We start from the raw sequence: 8672 nt of genomic DNA on the forward strand, positions 1-8672 counted from the left end.
CAGCGGATGCCTGTCATTCCTCTATGCAGATTAGCTGGGGTCAAGGGTCACGGGGGAGGAGAGAGGGGGAGTGGGCGACGGGGGAGGTGGAATGAGGGGGGCGAGGAAGTGAGGAGGGGAGAGGCCCGGGCTGGACCAGCCGCGCCTGCGGGGGCTGTGAGACCCGCGACCCCCCAGGGTAGCAGAGAGTACGGGTGACTCCCGTTTAACTTAAAAGGTTCCCTGTCAAATGATCCTTTAAGGCTGGAAGAAAAGGAATTAAAGTACTTAGTCACGGTACTTAATTTAAGAAAATTTGTTTCGTTAAAGCTAGTTCCTTCCTCACATTGTTTGCTGATATGTGTGCATTTTTTTTCCTTTTAAAAATTATCTTCCTTTTAACAAGTGGAATTTTAAAAAGCAGTATCAGTGGCCTCAATCAGGTTGAACAATAAATCTGAATGATGGATCTATGTGTGCGATCAACAAAGTATACACCTTGCTCTCTACCACCTAGACTCTGGGAAATTCACCTCTCCTATATTCAGCAGAATCACTGCGTGATATCAAACTGCGTGATAAGGTGTTTAAAATATACAAAAGGTGAAAACAACAGTAATTTATTTTAGAAGCTAACATTCCATAAAAGTTAAATTAAATCCTACTGTAATTAAATCTCAATTGCAAACTCCTTAAAAATATGAATACAAATACTGTTGATGAGAAATCTAGATGCCATATCTATCTCCATCTATCTGTCGATCACTCTATAGATAGATCGATAGATGGAGATAGATATGGCGTTAGACTGGATGGTGGTTACATAAATGTGGCTCACTTTAAGAAAATTCATTGAATTGTATACTATGATTTGTGCATTTTTCTGAATTAAAAATTTTTCATTAAAAAGTTTTTTGCGGGGGCTTCCCTGGTGGCGCAGTGGTTGAGAATCTGCCTCCTAATACAGGGGACACGGGTTCGAGCCCTGGTCTGGGAGGATCCCACATGCCGCGGAGCAACTAGGCCCGTAAGCCACAACTACTGAGCCTGCGCATCTGGAGCCTGTGCTCCGCTACAAGAGAGGCCGCGATAGTGAGAGGCCCCCGCTTGCCACAACTAGAGAAAGCCCTCGCACGGAAACGAAGACCCAACACAGCAAAAATAAATTACTAAACTCTTACCCCCAACATCTTCTTAAAAAAAAAAAAAAAAATTTTTTTTTAAGTGTATTTTTTTGTTTCTGGCCAGGCCATTAGGCTTATGGGATCGAACCCAGGGCCCCGGCAGCGAGAGCACCGAGTCCTAACCACTGGCCGCCAGGGCATTCCCAAAAAAGAGTATTTTTTAATTTTTAAATTTATTTTTATTGGAGTATAGTTGATTTACAATGTTGTGTTAGTTTTTGCTGTACAGCAAAGTGAATCAGTTATACATATGCATATATCCACTCTTTCTTAGATTCTTTTCCCATATAGGTCATTAGTATTGAGTAGAGTTTCCTGTGCTATACAGTAGGTCCCCATTTGTTATCTATTTTATATATAATAGTGTGTATATGTCAATCCCGATCTCCCAATTTATCCGTCCCCAACAGTGTATTTTTAAAAAAAACTATGCTCACTTGCCACAGCTTTCACTTTTTACGTTATCCTAGACATTCAACTCTGAACTATTAAAAATCTATATAGTATATAATCATTAGAGAAATGCAAATCAAAACTACAATGAGGTATCACCTCACACCGGTCAGAATGGCCATCATCAAAAAATCTACAAACAATAAGTGCTTGAGAGGGTGTGGAGAAAAGGAAACCCTCCTACACTGTTGATGGGAATGTAAATTGGTGCAGCCAGTAGGAGAACGGCATGGAGGTTCTTTAAAAAACTAAAAATAGAGCTACCATATGATCCTGCAATCCCAGTCCTGGGCATATATCCAGAGAAAACCATAATTCGAAAAGATGCATGCACCCCAATATTCATTGCAGCACTATTTACAATAGCCAGGACATGGAAGCAACCTAAATGTCCATCAATGGAGAAATAGATAAACAAGATGTGGTACAGGGCTTCCCTGTGGCGCAGTGGTTAAGACTCCGCCTGCCAATGCAGGATCCCTGGTCCGGGAAGATCCTACATGCCTCGGAGCAACTAAGCCCGTGCGCCACAACTACTGTACCTGTGCTCTAGAACCCTTCAGCCACAACTACTGAGCCTGCATGCCACAACTACTGAAGCCTGCGCACCTAGAGCCTGTGCTCCACAACAAGAGAAGCCACCGCAATGAGAGGCCCGCGCACCGCAACGAAGAGTAGCCCCTACTCGTCACAACTAGAGAAAGCCCGGGCGCAGCAACAAAGACCCAATGCAGCCAAAAATAAATAAATTAAATAAATTAATTTTTTAAAAAGATGTGGTACATATATACAATGGAATATTACTCAGCCATAAAAAGAAACGAAATTGAGTTATCTGTAGTGAGGTGGATGGACCTAGAGTCTGTCATACAGAATGAAGTAAGTCAGAAAGAGAAAAACAAATACTGTATGCTAACACATACATATGGAATCTTAAAAAAAAAAAAAATGTTCTGAAGAACCTAGGCGCAGGACAGGAATGAAGATGCAAATGTAGAGAATGGACTTGAGGACACGGGGAGGGGGAAGGGTAAGCTGGGACGAAGTGAGAGAGTGGCATGAACATATATATACTACCAAATGTAAAATAGATAGCTAGTGGGAAGCAGTCACATGGCACAGGGAGATCAGCTTGGTGCTTTGTGACCACCTAGAGGGGTGGGATAGGGAGGGTGGGAGGGAGACGCAAGAGGGAGGAGATATGGGGACATATATATACGTATAGCTGATTCACTTTGTTATAAAGCAGAAACTAACACACCATTGTAAAGCACTTATACTCCAATAAAGATGTTAAAAAAAAAAAAAAGATCACATAGAGCCTTGCTTTTTGAAAGACGTTTGCTTGTCTGTTTCATCATTTAAGTTGCCCTCTTTTTTTTCACACCCAAATAGCCCACCCTCTACTGTGGGGAAAACTTTTTCCCTAGAATAGTGTGATCAATTATCTACTTCCTTTTGACTAATTCACTCTTAAGAAACACTGATTTTTTTTTTTGAGTGGCTACAAAGACCTTATCAAATTATTTAAAATGTTGGTATCTATGTATTCACGTGTATACATAAAACAATTACACAGAATCTTCAGATCACTGGGGTGTTAATGGGGTACACACATGAGCCTGGCAGGGACTCAAACGAGACCAGGCTTGGAGTCATAGGGCTTTGGAAAACTGGACGTCCTTCTAAGGACCTGAGAGGAGTGGGGTGATGAGGAAATGGCCACTTCAGGGGTTTGGCTTAACCCCACTGCTCAGCGCTCCACCTCAAGCTCCTTTCCCATCTTCACAGGAAGGGAACCCATTTTCAGACTGTATCCCCACTACATACAAGCCAAGTCCCTAAAATCTTGCTGTGGCAAACACACGCAGGAATCCACCGGACCAGGTCTTTTTTTTTTTATAAATTTATTTATTTATATTTATTTTTGGCTGTGTTGGGTTTCATTTCTGTGCGAGGGCTTTCTCTAGTTGCGGCGAGCAGGGGCCACTCTTCATCCGGGTGCGCAGGCCTCTCACTATCGCGGCCTCTCTTGTCGCGGAGCACAGGCTCCAGACGCACAGGCTCAGTAGTTGTGGCTCACGGGACCAGTTGCTCCGCGGCATGTGGGATCTTCCCAGACCAGGGCTCGAACCCGTGTCCCCTGCATTGGCAAGCAGATTCTCAACCAATACGCCACCAGGGAAGCCCCTGGACCAGGTCTTTATAAATATATTTATATCAGAGAAAAGCAAGGCACTTTGGGAGCATTACGGCTCACTCTCCTACATACATCATTCTGGACAGAAAGTAAAAATTGGTTAGTTTCTCAAGCAAGTTAAATGAGTAAAGTTAATACAATTACAGAATCCCTAGCCCTTCCTGAGGCACAGGTTGAGGTGCATCTCTAGGTGACACCTGGTCCCAGGTCATCTGAACCCCGGCAGAGTTCAAAAACTGATGCCCCCAGCTATCTATTTTACGTTTGGTAGTGTATATATGTCCATGCCACTCTCTCACTTTGTCACAGCTTACCCTTCCCCCTCCCCATATCCTCAAGTCCATTCTCTAGTAGGTCTGTGTCTTTATTCCTGTCTTACCCCTAGGTTCTTCATGACATTTTTTTTTTCTTAGATTCCATATATATGTGTTACCATACGGTATTTGTCTTTCTCTTTCTGACTTACTTCACTCTGTATGACAGACTCTAGGTCCATCCACCTCACTACAAATAACTCAATTTCGTTTCTTTTTATGGAACATATGTATATGTATAACTGATTCACTTTGTTATAAAGCAGAAACTCACACACCATTGTAAAGCAATTATACTCCAATAAAGATGAAAAACAAAGAAACAAAACTGATGCCCCCAGGAAGCCTGACATCTCTGCTGAGCAAAAGCCCCTGGCCTTGTGGCACTGCCCTCTCCCCAGGCCCTGAGGTCAGGTGATGGGGGTTGCAGTGGGAGGCATGCGGAGAGCAGAGCTGGGACACAGTGGGAATGCTTAAGCAGGGTCACCAAAGCCACAGAGACCTCAGTCTATCCGAGCTGGTGCTGCAGAGCCGGAGGATCACCTCCACAAAGAAACCCTGATATTTTTAAACAAAAGTGAGGATTAACCAAGATGTGAGTTCTAATTAGGACAATGAAATTAATCCTAACTAAATTTCCTTTTAAAGTAGAAAGCTGCTGTGTTTGGGAACACATTCCACCTGGGGGGTTCAGCAGTGAGAGTAAACAATTATAAGGGCTCTCCTATTTCTTCCTTTAAATTGTCTTAAAGCAACAACAACCAAAAAAAAAAAAAAAGACCAGGTAGAGTGTTCTCTCAATCTAAACCGAGAGGAGGAAATTTTCACTCTTCTTTCCATTGATAGAGCCTAATGGATAAGGGAGGTCATTGATTAGAGGAAATATACCATAAATTTTGCACATCAGAATATGTAAATACAATGATTTTCTTTGAAATTAACAAAAGCTAAACTTTGACGTACAATGTCATTTTTGCTATCAATACTTCTTTTACTTGAGAAACAATAATGTGTTTCTTTTTATTTCTTCTGCAAATTCATATTTCAAACATCAAAGGGGTACTCTATAGCTCTAGTCTTTCAGGATTTACTAAATCCATCTATATTTACCTTATTCAAAACCTTTCATGATTTGCTAGTTAATATAATCTTAGCCTCATCTGGGATTCTTATAATCCCCCGATCAGGTTACACACTTTCCTCTGAAATTTTTCCAGTTCCATTTTATCCTTGAAGCATGTCAACCAAAACTGCAGGAAGTGGGCATTAAAGTTCCATTATAAGGGTGGCACAGTTTATTCTATTTTGTTTTCCAGTGCTTCCGATGAGGATTGGTGTTTTAACAGCCTTTTCATCACAGCTAACAAATTATATTAATGAACATAGAAAAAGTCTACAGAAATCCCTAAATTCCATTTATAGGTCATAACATAAAGGTTAGAATTTATCATCTAACAAGCGTATGTTAAAATAATTTCCCCCCCGCCAGGGGCTTCCCTGGTGGCGCAGTGGTTGAGAGTCCGCCTGCCAATGCAGGGGACACAGGTTCAAGCCCTGGTCCGGGAAGATCCCACATGCCGCACAGCAACTAAGCCCATGTGCCACAACCACTGAGCCCGCGCGCCACAACTACTGAGCCCATGCACCACAACTACTGAAGCCCATGCGCCTAGAGCCTGTGCTCCACAGCAAGAGAAGCCACCACAATGAGAAACACGCGCACCACAATGAAAAGTAGCCCCCGCTCGCCTCAACTAAAGAAAGCCTGCGCGCAGTGATGAAGACCCAGCACAACCAAATATAAATAAAATAAATAAATTTATTTTAAAAAAAGATAATTTCCCCCCAAATTGCCCTTTTCTTGCCTCATTACAGCTCATCTGCTATTATTCAGCCAACTCACAGTTTTACTAAGAGCTCTGCATGTTAATCCCTCAAGTTTATAGTTTAAAGGTGGGAATGTTTAATGTCATCTGAAAAAAATGGAAGTTTCTCTGTGTTACCTCTTTCCAGAGAATTTATAAAATTGCTAAAGAAGATTAGTGCCAACATCTAACTTTGAGGAAATGAATTATTTATAACTCTTCAGCATTGGTCCTGTTCTTCAGTCTATATCTCTAGACCAATCTCTCATCCAGTGATATCCTGGTAAATGCTCAACAACTGGTTTGATCTGGGGGTGGGGACAAGACTGATGTGTGATTTGTGTTTGCTGTTTTCTATGATATAAGTACTTCTACAACGACCAATTCAATGAGTGGTCAGCTGGCTCGCAAAATTTATGTCAACTGGTTTGCCAAGTTTCTGGAAATTTAACAACGGGCCTCTATGAGCAGGCTTCAGCGTAGCACCACTTTCATGTTTTTTAATATGCTGTCATCAAATCATACCATGACTGATTGTGAGAAACAGTTGATGTTAAACCTTCCTAAAAATATAGACTGACAGCATCTTCTGATTTTTTCCATTACCCGGTCTAAATATTTTTGAACCCCTGAAAGACCTTCTGTGATTTATTCCTTTACTTCCGGAAAGAAATTAAATTGGGTGGATTAGTTAGAGCGAATTTCCCCTCCCGGAAACTGGTTTGCCTTTTGACAAAGAGGTTGTACTTCTTGAGGTTTTCAAGCATTTTACCCTATAACACAGGTTTCACTGGCTTGTAGGACTTATTAAATTCATCCATCTGGGGTACCCAAAGTGACACTTGCACTTTTTATGGGTGGAAATCACTAGTTCCATTAGATAAAAGTTAAAAGCAGACATAAACCTGAACTTTAGCAATCTGTTTGTGGAAAGGTCCTTTCCTACCAGGTCAAAGTCCAAATTGTAGGCATACAATTTGGTGACTAGAGAGATGGTTTACAATGAGTACAGTCACCATTACCAAGTCCTGTAACTTAGATCACTGACAGTCTTTTCTAGTGGCCAAATCTCAGCTTGGAGTAGGAGAAAGAGTGAGATCTTCCTCCCTCAAAGCACGGATGCCATGAATACTCATCCTAGGTGTCTGGTTTCCCGGCTGCTGCTGGCTCTGCGAGGACCGCATTTTTTTTTTTTTTTTTTTTTTTTGCGGTACGCGGGCCTCTCACTGTTGTGGCCTCTCCCATTGCGCAGCACAGGCTCCGGACGCGCAGGCTCAGCGGCCATAGCTCACGGGCCCAGCCGCTCCGCGGCACGTGGGATCTTCCCGGACCGGGTCACGAACCTGTGTCCCCTGCATTGGCAGGCGGACTCTCAACCACTGCGCCACCAGGGAAGCCCATAGGACCGCATTTTGAAACACCAGCATTTGGGGGTGAGGGGGTAGGAAGAGAAGGGTTAGGCAGAGTACCAGAAGATGAGATGGTTGATCAGAGCAGTGGTGGTCTAGGAAGCAACAGTGGCTGGTGGTGGCCACGTACAGGTAGATGAAGATCTCTTAACTGGCACCCTTATTCCTGGACTTGGCCGTGAAGATCTAGTGAATTACTGACATTTGCCTGAGTAATGGGAATTGCAGTCATAGAAAACCTTCTCCTAGTGGAAAGGAAATGAAACTTAGTAATTAAAACTTAGTAACTTTCCAAATAGGATATTTTTTAAGTGTATTAGTTTTCTAGATACAATGGTCAGAAGAAACAACAGAAATTCACAGATGATCTAAAAGTATCAGTTTAATCATTTATTTTCTTCTACCTACCCTTGTCAGATTTATTAAAGAGCAGAAAACTGTCTTTTCTCCCTTTCTCTGGTGGAGGTGCTAAAGGTCAATTTTTTTAAATTAGAAGGCTATTTTTAACACAAGAGGTTCTAATAATCACGTACAAGAATATATAACTCAGAAACTAAAAGCTGGTGTGCCAAAGTTTTTAAGTAGGTTTTTACTAGACTATCTGCCAGTTTTTAAAAACTTTGCATTACTCCAAAACTTGGCTACATTTTGTGAAAGTCAGCATATTTAAAAACATAGAACTACTAAAAAGCAAATAGAATGTTATGATTTCAGTTGAAATTCTGTATATGCAACCAGTGTTTACTTTTCAAACGTTACTCTACAGGAATTGCCACCAAATGCTTCCTATGCCTTTTATTTTGACAAATGCTGAGAGATTTTAGCTTTAACACGATAATATAAACAGACAAAGGAGAACTTTGGTTAAGAGAAGAATTACAACTTTAGACATTCTAGTTATATTCAGCATCAGTAGGAGAGAAAACCACATTCCAGAAGTATTAGAACAGGAAACAAACCTGTAAGACAGGCTTTTCTTTCCTATTGTTCTCATATTTTTATATGATTTATTTCCTGAGTTTTTCTTCTACTGCTTGCTCAAGCTAAAAGGATTAACAAAATACCTTGCCCCTGTTTTGCCCTGAGTGAGTCTCTGCAGAGGGCGTGGTGTTTCACACGTGTGCTTACTTAGTGATTGAGCTGGATGGTTAGAAGATTTACTCTGGAAAATAAAGACCTTGAGGGGTGGTGCTGGAATTTCCTTTTCCAGAAACTTTCCCCCACCCCAGTAGAAAAAGTGTGTAATTTGCTGCACTTCGTTTTACAAG

The sequence above is a fragment of the Leucopleurus acutus genome, assembly GCF_964270905.1.
Source record: "Leucopleurus acutus genome assembly, chromosome: 15".
NCBI lineage: Eukaryota > Metazoa > Chordata > Mammalia > Artiodactyla > Delphinidae > Leucopleurus > Leucopleurus acutus.